The sequence below is a fragment of the Oncorhynchus mykiss genome, chromosome 20 (assembly GCF_013265735.2).
Source record: "Oncorhynchus mykiss isolate Arlee chromosome 20, USDA_OmykA_1.1, whole genome shotgun sequence".
NCBI classification, from domain to species: domain Eukaryota; kingdom Metazoa; phylum Chordata; class Actinopteri; order Salmoniformes; family Salmonidae; genus Oncorhynchus; species Oncorhynchus mykiss.
The window spans coordinates 9,838,991-9,854,118 of record NC_048584.1 but is presented as its reverse complement, the minus strand read 5'-3'; the positions used below and the strand labels follow the sequence as shown (position 1 = coordinate 9,854,118).

At 40.2% G+C, this 15,128-nt stretch overlaps 1 protein-coding gene across 4 annotated transcripts in view; it reads left to right on the top strand.

Moving 5' to 3' along the window:
- Window positions 1-15,128, top strand: part of LOC110498737 (carbonic anhydrase-related protein 10) — a 308,840-nt gene that overhangs the window by 132,621 nt on the left and 161,091 nt on the right. The window lies entirely within an intron of this gene.

Here is a 15,128-nt window from a genome sequence, read left to right as displayed (position 1 = left end):
GCTCTGCAGCGTGATTCACAGCAAAGTGGGTCATGGTGAGTGGAGACTCTGAGCAGCAGCTTTACTTCCTGCAGTTTCACGCCCCAGCCTCCTGATCAGAGGGAGGGATATGCGACTGCACTGTGTGGCCTGGCTCTGATTACAAGGCCCCCTCCATTATGTCTCAGACAACAAATCAAATGTATTTGCGCCGAATACAGCAGGCGTAGAACTTATCGTGAAATGCTTACTTACAAGCCCTTAACCAACAATGCAGTTCAAGAAATAGAGTTAAGAAAATATTTACTAAATAAACTAAAGTAAAACAGAAAATAAAAAGTGATTATAGTTATAGTGGAACAAAAGATAATGGCCATTTTAAAGAACCCAAATGTATTTAGAAGAATGGAGACATTTTTAGTTACAAATCTATTTTCACTGGCATTCATTAGAGGGATATTTAATAGAGGGAAAGTATTCTAAAACACATCATGCATATAAAGTGTTCCTCAGTGCTCTGCAGTGCTGATATGCAATGTAGATGCTAAATTCCTCAAGTCCCTTTGAGTTTTGGTACATATATAATTATCTCAAAATGTTCCTATGTGTTGCATTTGTTGATATCCTCCCCAAAACCCAGTAATGATGTCTCCAGGGAACATGACTTAGCAGACTCTTATTTTGATGTATTCAAGTAGATGGATGGGAGCTGGTGTCTACATCATTTTGATGTATGCAAGTAGATGGATGGGAGCTGGTGTCTACATCATTTTGATGTATGCAAGTAGATGGATGGGAGCTGGTGTCTACATCATTTTGATGTATGCAAGTAGATGGATGGGAGCTAGTGTCTACATCATTTTGATGTATGCAAGTAGATGGATGGGAGCTGGTGTCTACATCATTTTGATGTCCCGCATTGCTCACTTGTTCAGCTCACAAATATGAATATCCTTATTCACATAAAGCATTATTCACAAATAGTAGGATATAATGTTGTTGTAGGACCAGTTTTGACTTGTAGATCATAATGAATAAGATGTTTGTTTTTTTAACTTTTATTTAACTAGGCAAGTCAGTTAAGAACAAATTCTTATTTTCACCATCTGCACTCACCACAATCAAATCACATCAAACTTTATTTGTATAGCACCTTTCACAAATACAGTACATTTAACAACAACTGTGGCCTGATTCAACAATAAACAAAATAACTATTACCAGTTACAATAAAATGTCAAATAGATAAACAAAACACTGCTACGTAATTGGCTGACTTCACTCAGTGGCCAATGAAGTGAATTGGAGAGTCCTGTCCTTGATGAATACTAATTACTTCCTCTAACAAGCTTACCACACTCCCTGGAACGACTACACGCCAGCCACTAATTACAGAGGAGCAGTCACTGGCAGCCACATACACACATACGCACTGACACACTCACACACGCACACACACACACACACACACACACACACCCTGGGCAGTCTCCACACACAGCTCTAGCATCAGGACAGAGACAGGAGCTTGGCAGGCTGTGTTATACAGACATGGCAGTGCTGTATTGGGTTGGTGGGTTGACAGACAGTCAGAGAGGATAAAGTAATGGATGGAGCAGCATCATGCTGCATGTTGCCCCACACACAATGTTTCTCCACACACTGACAGATGTAGAGGGGGAGAGCAGTAAACGACAGTGGCAGAAACTTGACAGGGGTGGACAGGGGTTGGCACACTGATGTTGGTGTAATGTAATTACCATGTGGATTTGGCCAACAGGTAACCAACCAACACTATACCCTCATTGTATACATGCAGTGCATTCAGAAAGCATTTCAACCCTTTGACTTTTTTTTTTTCTTAAAAAGTCAAGGGGTCTGAATACTTTCCGAATGCAGAGTCGTAACCTGTTATTATATAGTACAGTGGTTCCTGTGATTGTGGACTGGTTGGCTTAGTCTGGTCGAGCCAAGGTTGTGCTGTCCTATTGTTCAGTATGATTCCAGATCATGTAATAGAACACCATTGAATCATTCCTCATGTTCTCAATGTCTCTCTCCTCCATCGAAATAACTTTTTTGTTTTTTCTCTTCCGTTTTAAAATACAATTTATTCAGACTGTAATTATCTGCTGTAACATTACAGGTATTTGTCACTTTCTTGTCAAAGGAGAAAGAGGCATTTGATTATTGCTGAAATGTAGACTATAAAAATGCTGGGTGAAAAACATTGGGTTATTTTGACCCAGCCAGTTGGCTCACTCAGTGGGTTATTGATGCTGGGTTATTGAGTGTTATACAATGGGTGGGTCTAATCCTGAATGCTGATTGGTCAAAACCTCATTCCAACCAGTGTCTATTCCAAGTTAAAATACCTATTTACTCCGTTACATCTGACTGAGCAAACCACTCTCTCATCAGTCCAACCAGGCAATTTATAAACTTGATCTCCACTATAAAAAGCATCTAGACAGTATCTCACATTTTTTTTAGACTAACATTTAGTTTTCAACAGTGGAGATGTACAACAAACTTTGCTGTCTGTCTCCCTGACATTTGCAACATTGTTTCAATATTCAAATTCTGTCTCTAGCTGTCGCATGGTAATGACCGTGTCGGGAAGAGACAGACAGGCAGGCAGCTTTTTCAGCCATATGGATATATACCAAAAAATATCAATATAAATCAGGTAAAACAAAATGAAGTGCAGCTAGTTTGAGAGTCTTTCCAGCTTCAGTTTGAAATGATTGTGTTAGTTGGGTTGATGGCTAGCTCCTCTGAACAACAGTGTCCTGATGAGAGAGCACATGTTTGATGCCAGGTGATGTCGCGCCACATTAGCTAATTGTTATGGATGTATCCAAATAAATGTCACTAGGAAACAGCTTCAACAAATGCAAATGCAGCTACTATTCTGGCTGCACCGTTTGACGTGACTGTAAGTTTGCCGTAGTTGGCTAGCTAGCAAGCAAGGGATAGGAACGTTCCCAGCCAGTATGGGAATAGAACATTTAGAACGAACGATTGGGCTGAGTCCATAGATGCAGAACAAAAAGACTTAAGGACTGGGTCACGTCTCTGGCAACCGAACCGATAGAACAAACGACCAGCCGGCTTGGGTAGCAACACTAGATTGCTTTCGAGGCTATATCTTGGAGAAGGATGAAATTGTATGAATAAATTCACCAAAATAATACAAATATGTTCATTATTATTTTAATGTGTTGGGTAACCCGTTGTATAAAAGTGATAATGCCCAAGAAGCTGTTGTTGGGAGGATATATTGGCACTTTTTTTTACTTCGACTTCATCTCAGGCCTAAAAACAGCCATGCCACTATATCCTCCAAACATCGGCTTTGGGGTCATTATCACTTAAATGAACCACCACCTCAGATCAGAAGACTGGAGGCATGGCTTACCAGGGCCTGTCGTTCAGAAAGTTATGTTTGGCCACCAGTGAGAGTAAATTACACTCTGTTTCATCTGTTCGGTTGCATTGTTATCTACAGTATATATTGAGCACAGATTGTAATTTTTTAAAATTATTATTATCTTGTTTTTAAATGTCATAACTTCCGCCGAAGTTGGTTCCTCTCCTTGTTCGGGCGGCGTTTGGCGTCGCCGATCTTCTAGCCATCATTGATCCATTTTTTTATTTTCCATTTGTTTTGTCGTCTTCCCACACACCTGGTTTCAATTCCATCCTTACATGTTATGTATTTAACTCTGTTCCCCCCATGACCTTGTCTGGAATTGTTTGTTGTAAGTGCTTGTGCACATTATTCTGGTGGCGATGGGTTTTGTACCCATTGTATTGATTGTTCTGTTTATGGTGATATTTATTAATTAAACTGCGCCATTGTAACACAGTTGTTGCTCTCCTGTGCCTGACTTCTCTGCCACCAGTATGCACCCTTATATTAAAATATATTTTATGAGTGTCACGATCGTCATAAGAAGCGGACCAAAGTGAATGGTGTGAATGCATCATTTAATAGATGACAAAAAACATGAAGTAACTGTACAAAAACAATAAACAAATAACGACTGTGAAGCTATCATAAGAACTGTGCTGACACAAGCAACTAACATAGACAATCACCCACAAACAAACAGTGAAAGACAGGCTACCTAAGTATGATTCTCAATCAGAGACAACTAATGACACCTGCCTCTGATTGAGAACCATACTAGGCCCCAAATCATAGAAAAACAAACATAGACTGCCCACCTCAACTCAGGCCCTGACCATACTAAATAATAACAAAACAAAGGAAATAAAGGTCAGAACGTGACAATGAGTTCCTCAAGTGCCTACGCAGAGTTACCACATTGTTCTAATATTTAAATAATAATCTTAACAATTTTATGTTGGAATATGTAGTGCAAAAATATTGAATGAAAAGTGACGTTTGCATTGTACAAACTTAACGTGATGAACAGGAATGAAATGTACTCTCACTGGTGGCCAAATATAACTATCTGAATGTGTGTTTTGTCCACTATTTAACCAGTGCTGGGTTGTTTTTAACTCAGCATTTTTTTGTGTATCAGTGTTAGGACAGTTTAGCAGGTTTTAACCTTTTTTATTAGAGACATTTTGCACACAAGGCTCCATCTGTATTCACCAGTCGTATTTATGACACATTTTCTCTCTCTTTTTTTCTCCTTTCTTCTCAAAAATCTATATTCTTAAACAGTCTCCCATCACACATGCTTGAGCAGATATCAAAATTCTGGACCATGTGCGATAAGTAATCATGGCAATATACCATCAATCTATATAGTCTCCTAGCTACTGCATAGTTACCACGGGCCTAGCGTAAATCTGGAGTCCTGTAGTTATGATGCATTTAACATTGTTGACATTATGAAGCAGCCGGCATGGTTATATGGGGATATCAGGGATGAACCCCTGTGCCAGCGGCTTATTAAATATACACACTGCTGTATGGCTGACTATGCCATGCTCGTTTATAATATGGGACTATCTGAGCGGTTCTAACTTGAACACAACCATTTCTAAGAGCCAATAAGATCATTATTCTCTTGTGAAGGTTTATATTTTTCTTCCTTTCCGACATTTTGTTTTTCATCTGCTCAGGGATGGTAGCTTTGAAAGGTTAAAGGAGGCCCATTTACAAATACATGTATAGTAGATGAAGGTCTTTTGTGAAATCGCGAGTTCATTCATTCCCCTCTCTTTTTCCTTCCCTAATTAGACAACATTGAACCATTGGTAAGCCTCTGTATTCTCTCTCCCCTCTTCATGCTCTCTCTCTATCTCTCTCTCTCTCTCTAGGCCTAGTCCTCTCTACTTTTTTCCTTTCACTATCAGTTCAATATGTTTTCCATTTACAAGGTTAGCGCTGAACGCAGACTGAAATGTATTGTGCCTGCTCTCCAAATCCAATTGTGTGTCCATTTTCCTGGTGCTAATGTAGGGTAGAGACACTTCATAAGGAGGCTGATGCTTTTATCAAGGACTGCTAAAACCCCTATTGAAAGGCTACGCGTCACTCAATCTTTTGCCCTCCCTCTCATTAGCTCTCGCTAATGCTCAGCTGTGGGAAATATCCTTCTTTCCCTTTCTATATATTTATATATTCTTATTCCATTCCTTTACTTAGATTTGTGTGTATTAGGTAGTTGTTGTGGAATTGTTAAATTACTTTTTAGACATTGTCGGAACTAGAAGCCCAAGCATTTCGCTACACTCGCAATAACATCTGCCAACCATGTGTATGTGACCAACAACATTAGATTTGATTGGATTTTTATGCCATCTGCCTGTTTTTGTCTGCTCCATGTAGACCACCTTTACTGAACCTAGGTTTATCTCTATAGTATTGCTTCACATTTTAATTTCTACGCGTCTTAGACTGAAATGCACTGTATAATGTTACCATCGTGCATGTACACACATGCAAGCGCACACATCATAAGCTACAGCATATTGTTTGACAGTGAGTAACATCGTTGTGGGGCTCCCTCGTGATCAGAGTTCAAGGTTGAGACTGATTATGACACGGATATATATCCTGTCCTCCTCATAAAAAAAAAAAAGATCTCTCCTCTCTCACCTGCCTTTAATGTCGTCAAACCCAGTTCTCCTCTCATCCTCTATGGTTGGAGCAAGGCAATTACAGAGAGACAGTGACTTAATGAGGAGCAAATAGGAGAGGGGAGACGTATTAATCATCTCTGGATAACTTCCTGTAGCTGGGTTATCATTCTGCCTCTCCTTAACATTTTCCCATTCGCATCTCACATTAAGTTATGTCGTAATTACTGCAGTCACATAGTGGGCCTAAATCTTCTTTCGGGAGTTTGTAGTCAGCTCGGCACTACATTAGCCTGAATATAGTTGTTATTAATGTCCTCTTTATTGTATTATTATTGTGTTGTTATAGTTTGTTACAGGTTCTGTGTTTTTCCATTTATATTTTGAGGTTGGACTTTAGCACATATAGCTCGTCAGCACGTAGGGCGCAACGATTGGTGTCACCTTGTTAGTCAGTATGGGCTACACCTGTGCTGGGCGCCATCTCGTTAGTGGGAAGGTGTTTCACCTGTGCTGGCCCAGATGCTATTTGAGAGTGGCTGGCCCATTGCGCCAGTTGTCTTGAGAGATGTGGAGGGCCAACACCTTTAGATTGTATGCCCTATTCTAGAAAAACAATTATTTATCTGATCTACCCTGGTTTTGTTTTTGCTCCACTTTTTGGTTTGCTTCCGGTCTAAGTTTGGTGTGGGTTTTTCTTTTGTTTGCCTCTTCTTTGGCAAATTTAGTTGGCATTCATGGTGGGTGTCTTTTTAGGTTCCGGTTGAACCCCTCTTACAAGTTGTAGTATTACAAGACGCATAGGGGACCGGTGGATTACTTGAGGAGTGTGGAGTAGGCTCAACATCACATAACAAGGTTGAAAAGGGGTGTCAGGCTACATTGTATTAGGTTTTGTTTTGTTGTAGTTATGTTCCCCCAGAAGAGGTTTAAGCGGTGCAGAGATGAGGTATACCCTTTTAGAGGTCTGCCCATCTGTGTATGTCTGTCTGTCCAGGAGAGCCTTATTTTCTTCCATTACAGAGGTGGAGGTGCCTCACGTATAGAGACAGATTTATTGGGCTGTTCCCCCGAGTCTCCCAGGCTCTTCAGTGTGTGAGTGTGCGTGTATGTCGGGGAGAGTGGAGCTGGGGAGAGGGCTGGACGTGTTTCCACTGCTAATGATGACAGGGAGAAGAGAACCACAGATACGTCAGACAGAATCCTATAGCCTTATAGCCCTTAGCCTTGCCCTGGTACAGATGTCTTTGACTGACTTATACCAGCCAGACATGTACAGTAAGAACCCCATTATTTATGATTTCTCTCTCATACATTGTACTATAATGTCAATGTCCCTTGGCACATTTGGTACTAGTGGTATACATTTTGTAATTATTTCTGATATACAGTACCACTCAAAAGTTTGGACACACCTACTCGTTCAAGGGTTTTTCTTTATTTTGACTATTTTCTACATTGTAGAATAATAGTGAAGACATCACAACTATGAAATAACACATATGGAATCATGTAGTAACCAAAACAGTGTTAAACACATCAACATATGTGACCGACCGGCTCAAATCGATCTTACGTATCAAAATTTTAAATTGTGTTTTTTACATTGCATAAAAGTAGAGACTCAGAGCTACAAAACAGTATATCATACACTACAGTTGAGGAACATTGGGAAAGTAATTCTGCTTTGAAAGTTGATCAACTTCTAAACTCACTATAGATAAAATGACCTTTGAATGTTTTGGTACTACTATTGGAGAGCCATTCTTTGTCTACACCCATTTCCAGACATCTGTGAGAGAGAACAGCTCACTAAACATTACTCGTTCTAGCAGAGCTGGTTAGGCTGTTATGTAATTCAGAGCGTTGGTGACTGCAACTATGCTATCAGATTGTCCATTTGTAAATTCAGAGCGTTTTGTGTTCAGAGTGCACACCGGACGTAAATTCATCAGATATTCTGCACTCTCTGGCACACTCAGACGAGAGTGCTCGGAAATCGGAGTAGATGGTCAGACTGAATTGACGAACGCAATGGTTACTTGCATAGTGGAGTCTTTTGTTAAGACATGTAGCTAGCTAGCTAGCTAGCTAGCTAGGTAAACAATAAACAATAATCACAACTCATGACGTTACTATCCTGCATGAATACACAGGTATCTAACCAACCAGGTTCAATGTTAGTTAGCTACCATTAGACTATAGCTACCTAAACAAATGGCTCTGAGATACGAAAAATAAGGCCATACACATAACGTTAGTTAACTATCTAGGTAAACAATGCACCATAATCACAACTCAGGATGTTCACTATTCATTCATAACTGCACGGCCAGGCACGACTCCGACACCACCATTAAGTTTGCTGATAACACAACAGTGGTAGGCCTGATCACCAACAATGGCGAGACAGCATATAGGGATGAGGTCAGAGACCTGGCCATTGGCAGCCAGGACAACAACCTCTCCCTCAACGTGATCAAGACTAAGGAGATGATTGTGGACTACAGGAAAAGGAGGACCGAGCATGCCCCCATTCTCATCGACTGGGCTGTAGTGGAGCAGGTTGAGAGCTTCAAGTTCCTTGGTGTCCACATCACCAACAAACTATCATGGTCCAAGCACACCAGGACAGCCGTGAAGAGGGGACGACAAAACCTATTCCCCGTCAGGGGACTGAAAAGATTTGGCATGGGTCTTCAAAACCTCAAAATGTTATACTGGTTGCATAACTGCCTGGTATGGCAACTGATCTGCATCTGACCGCAAGGCACTACATAGGGTAGTATGTACGGCCCAGTACATTACTGGGGCCAAGCTTCCTGCCATCCAGGACCTCTATTCCAGGCGGTGTCAGAGGATTGTCAAAATTTGTCAAAGACTCCAGCCACCCTAGTCATAGACTGTTCTCTCTGCTACCACACGGCAAGCGGTACCGGAGCGCCATGTCTAGGTCCAAGAGGCTTCTAAACAGCTTCTACCCCCAAGCCATAGGACTCCTGAACAGCTAATCAAACGGTTACACAGATTATTCACATTGCCCCCCCCCCCCCCCTCTATTTAACGCTGCTGCTACTCTCTGTTATTATCTATGCATAAGTCACTTTAATAACTCTAACTACATGTATATTTTACCTCCATTTCCTTGACTAACTGGTGCTCCCGCACATTGACTCTGTACCGATACCCCCTGTGTATAGCCTCGCAATTGTTATTTTGCTGCTGCTCTTTAATTATTTGTTACTTTTATTTCTTATTTTTCTTTAGGTGTTTTTCTTTAAACTGCATTGTTGGTTCAGGGCTTGTAAGTCAGCATGTCATTGTAAGGTCTACTACACCTGTTGTATTTGGCACATGTGACAAATTACATTTGATTTGATTTACTGCCTTGCATGAATCTGCAGGTATCTATCCAACCAGGTTCAATGTTAGCTAGCTAACATTACACTATAGCAAGCCAAGCAAATGGCTCTTTTTGTCAACATTAGAAACATGTAACATCTGAACATGTAGCTAGCTAGACGATCTTACATCATACATGGTTGGACGTGTCTCCTGTCGGATGCCATGGTTGCCCTTAGTTTTAAGATGTAATCCGGAGACAGGTTTTTTCTCCATCTCCTTAGCTATCATACTCTAATTCCACAGATTTCAAAACTCAGTCCTCCAGAAAGTGGAGAGCAACACCTATGCAGTTTTAATACACAATACGTAAAAAAGCTGCATTAAACAGGATTAACTAGACATACTAACCATCTCAAATTGACAGAAGCGCGCTATATGACAGACCACTCATTATCTCAGCCAATCATGGCTAGCAGGAAGGTTGCTGACTTTTTCTTTGGCTTGACCAACTAGGCTCATAATTTAACAATTTTATTAATATTTACAGATGGCATAAATGTTTGTTATAATTTTTTTAATTAATTAACCTTCATTTAACTAGGCAAGTCAGTTAAGAACACATTCTTATTTACAATGACGGCCTAGGAACAGTGGGATAACTGCTTCGTTCAGGTGCAGAATGACAGATTTGACCTTGTCAGCTCGGGGATTCGATCTAGCAATCTTTCAGTTACTGGCCCAATGGTTTAACCACTAGGATAACTGCAGCCCCATTAAGGGACATGAAAGTTCACATTTTCGAGAAGGCATTTCTGCCCAAAAACAAAGGGTGGCTATTTGAAGAATCTCAAATATAAAATATATCGATTTGTTTAACACTTTTTTGGTTATTACATGATTCCATTTGTCATTTCAGAGCTTTGATGTCTTCACTATTATTCTACAATGTAGAAAATAGTCAAAATAAAGAAAAACCCTTAGGTGTGAGTAGGTGTGCCCAATCTTTTGACTGGTACTGTATAATTCTGTATCTAAAACCCTGCTACACACTAAGAAAAGAGGGTTCTTCAAGGGTTCTTTGCGAATGGTGATGGTTCTCAAAGAACCCTTTTAGTCAATGGTTCTTTGCCATTCACAAAAGGGTTCTTTGCTCTTTTAATGATAATTAAAATGTAGGGGCAGTGGCTCATTAGAATATCCTGGGGCGTGGTTTGTGTACAGCTAATTTTGTGCAATGACACTGAGTGAGTGTCATTCCAGTTTATCTACTCTGTTGTGTTACGCTATTATATTTTATATATGATTATGGTTACTGTGGCAGTGTTTTGTGAAGTACTCACGTATGGCCGTGTGTCAACTGAGAATGGTTGACTAAGTCAGTAGTTCTCAATTCTCTCCTCAGGGACCCCCAGCTGTTCCAGAGCTAGCACAACCTAATTCAACTTGTTAATAAACAAAATAATAAAACCTATGGAATTTTACCAATATAATTTGGATAACCAGAATAAAACATCCTTTATAGTTATTTTAAAGGATCTACAAAGAACTAGTCATGGGAAACATTGGCTTTCTGAATGCTTCGGAGCTTTCATCAAATTGTGCCGAAAAACAGTTACTCTGAGCTTCATTATCGGTTTATGATGCATATTAGTGACATCTGCTTGTCAACAATAAATACCCACGTGTGATTATCAGATGGACATTTGTATACTATATAGTACCAAATAGGGGTTATTTGGATGTAGCCATATGTGATCCCTTTTCGGTGCTATATAGAACCTTTTATTGAAGGTTCTATAAAGAACCACGCTCATAAGGTTCTAAATTGAACTTAGAATGGGCTATCGAGTGGCGCAGCGGTGTAAGGCACTGCATCTCAGTGCAAGAGGCATCGCTGCAGTCCCTGGTTTGAATCCAGGCTGCATCACATCCGGCTGTGATTGGGAGTCCCATAGAGCGGCGCACAATTGGCCCAACATTGTCCAGGTTTGGCCGGGGTAGGCCATCATTGTAAATAAGAATTTGTTCTTAACTGACTTGTCTAGTTAAATTACATTTAAAAAAGGGTTCTATGAAGAACCATCAATGAAAGGTTCCATGTAGCACCAAAAAAAGGGTTCTGCTATGGTTACAAATTCCAAAGAAACTTTGCTTAATCAGTACATTACTGTAAAGAAGTGCTTTCTTTACAGTAATATACTGTTAACGCAAAGTTACTTTGGAATTTATGGTAACATACTGTAACTTTTTTTTACAGTGAGTAACAGGTTGGCTGCCAGTAAGTTACCATAAAAATAAGTACACTTTTTACTGTCTCTGGAAAAGCTGGGGGTCGTCGAGGAGAGAATTGAGAACCACTGATTTAATCAAGTGTTCTCAGTTGACACCAGGGCATATGTGATCCTTTCAAAATGAACCGTCACTGGCCATTGTCATATTAAACATGTACTTGCATAACACAGCAGATTAGATCCACTGGAATGACACTCTCAATCACAGTTGCACAAAAAAAGATGTGAGCAAACCACACACCAAAATATTCGTATGAGCCACCGTCCCTACATTTGAATTATCACAAAAAGAGGAATGAACCCTTTTCTGAACTGCAAAGAACCATTGAAGGCCTCAAAGGGTTCTTTGAGTCATTATGGTCCCACATAGGACCATCACCCTTCCAAAATAACACTTGAGGGATCTTATTTTCTAAATGTGTAGCCACTGCATTATAATTGATGGCTGCTATTGAGGATTGGAAATACAGCTGCTATTCCAGGGCCTAAAATACTTACATTTACCTGGAATTGTGGTGAAAGAGATGGGTAAGTGCACCCCAGAGTAAGTGCACCCCAGAGTAAGTGCACCCCAGAGGTAAATGCATAAAGCTGCATATATCTGAGCTGTCAGTCACACAAGGGCTCACACACACACACACACACACATACAGGTACGCACGCAATCACAAACACACACACACACACACAGATCTATGTCCTTCAGTTTGAGGTGCAGTTTCCATTCTCCGTCGCGTGCTGTGATGTTGTTCCTCTCCGCAGTGAAACTCGAAGAAATAAGTGTTGTTCTCAGATCGTTCATTGCTAATGACAATTGAAGGACAGCTACTTGTATTGTACTAACATCTACAACTACTGAAACAAAACTTTTCTTTCGTTTTCTGCTTGTAGTGTACTCTGAGTGTGTTCCTTTCAGTTCAGTTGTTTCTGAACAGTAGTAGACTCTTGGAATCATGTCAACGTTATCTTACAATGTAGATGTAGTGTTCTAGTCATTTAACAGACACTCTTATCCAGAGCGACTTACAGGAGCAATTAGGGTTAGGTGTCTTGCTCAAGGGCACTCCGACAAATTTTTCACCTAGTCGGCTCTGGGATTCAAACCAGCCCAAATGCAAATCCTCTAGAGTTTCCTGTGTTTATTTCCAGTACTTTATGCCTATAGTGTTAACTTCTGTTCTGTGTGTGGATGTGTCAGCTTTTTCTGTGCTGAATATATCTCTGTCTGAGCCAGGCTGGGAGAGCATAAGGATGCTTCTCAGGCCTTGATGTTGCTGCTGAGTTCTTCGTTTCAGACCATCCAACGCTCTGAAAAGCTATGTAATGAATTCACATTATTTTGTGCTGCAGCAGTGTTAAACCAGCTAGTTTTGTGGGGTTTGCACACTGTAAGCAGTTCTGTATAGCCTTCTGGTCAAAATGTCGCAATGAACTATAGACCCCTTTCCAGTACACGACAAACTGACGTCATGTACAGATGTGCACAACTCTTGACTGCAGTAAGAAAGCCATTGCCATCTGCGCCCATTCAACATTATTACTTCCAAACAAAATAACTTTATTTGGGGGTTGTCACACAACGCTCACAACGATGTTTTGATTATTGGTTGAATATTATATTTGGTTGTGATCTTTGCAAAATAACTATTTGGGATGCAGAAGTTAGTTAGAATGTTAACACTCATTGATATAGGCTATAGCAAAAATCTGGCCAGAGAGACATTTTACTGGTTGAAGTAGACATTTTTTAAGTATAAGTACAAAAAAACGAGCCGTACAATCTAATTATAATCCAAAAAGTAGTGTGAAATGCACTCATAAGCAACATGTAAATAGAGGCTTTTTGTTGTTGTTGTTGCTGTTGCTAGCGTTCTATAAGAACTCCCCGTGTTCTTCCACCATCTTGCAATGTTTGCAAACACAGGAAAGGGTCTACATGGAAGCATTAAATAATGTGCGGCTATTTCCATCCCTATTCCAGTCATATTGTTCATGTCATAACTGTGGCTTGTCGAGCGCACTCTCCGTTAGTGTTGTCACGATACCAGAATTTTGACTTCGATACCAGATTCAGTATCACGATACTCGATACCATCACCATGCTCAATACCAAACTGATACCACAACGGTACCCCGGCAACAACAAAAAATAAGGTGTATTAGCCAACGTCACAGAATGGCACTCGATCCGGAGAGATGAACTCAGCTAATGCTGTTTAATCGTTAGGCGTCTTTTGAGTTCAGTATATATTATTTTTGCAGAGAAAGCCATGTATGCATCAATTAATCAATTATCCAATAATACAATCCATGTAAATTGTTTTTAACAATGTAACTACATAGTAACATACTGATAATAATATATTTGAATGCTAAACCTCTATTTATAAACTAGGTAACTCAAGATGTAGCCTAGGCCTATTCACAATACAGGTGAATGCATCTTCAATAGGGGTGTGTGCATGCATTGAGTTGTTGAGCTTGTTTTGACTGGTTTCATGGGGATACAGATAAAAAGCTATCTGTTTCCTTTACATTTGGGACCATAACGCAAAATATGCAGACTTTAACAACTTCATTCATTCACTTGATCATCTCCCTCACGCAGAGATACTGGTAAAAAAAAGTATCTCTGCCTTATGTCTCCTTCACCGAATCAACTGGCTCTGCATGCAAAGCTGGGTAAAGAGACAGCGCACACTGTTATGATATAAGACATTGCTATTTCTATGAACAATTTGTTGATCACTATTATCAAAAATAAGTCCACAAAAAGGTACGATTGCTTGTCGTCTGTAGCCCCATGATTAAGTAAATGAATGAAGTTGTGAAAATCTGCAGATCTTGTGTTATGGTTCGCAGAAGTCTCGGTATGCTCTGCCACACTACTCTCCGTGTTGTTAACTCGTTATTATGTCCTCTGGCGCTAACTGTGTCTTGTTGAGAGTTATCGCTAGCTCTTTACGAGGTGGGGAAACACTGTACTGATCATCACATTATGAGAATCCCTCTTCTCCATTCTAAAGGCACATGGTTTAGTCCTGTTAGCTAGCTATTAGATGCTGATCCGAAGAATACTACTCGACCACGTAGGATCCTTGGAAGAAGTGCTCTCAGAATTGTCATGTACGTAAGTGTTTTATTTCCTGGACTAGTAATGTAATGTTCAATTCAGTGTAATGGATTGGTCATGAGGAGTAATCTAGTGGTTTTATAGAGTTACGCTCAGTTTGACATCTAGGTTAGGTAACCGTGACCTGGATGGGGAGTTTATGCACGGTGCATGTTTCCTATGTTCTATTCATATACAGGGCATTTGCCTGCAGGCTTTTATCAGAGCTCTGTTTAACTGTCCATAACACACACAGAAACAGATGACCACACACACACACACACACACACACACACACACACACACACACACACACACACACACACACACATTCC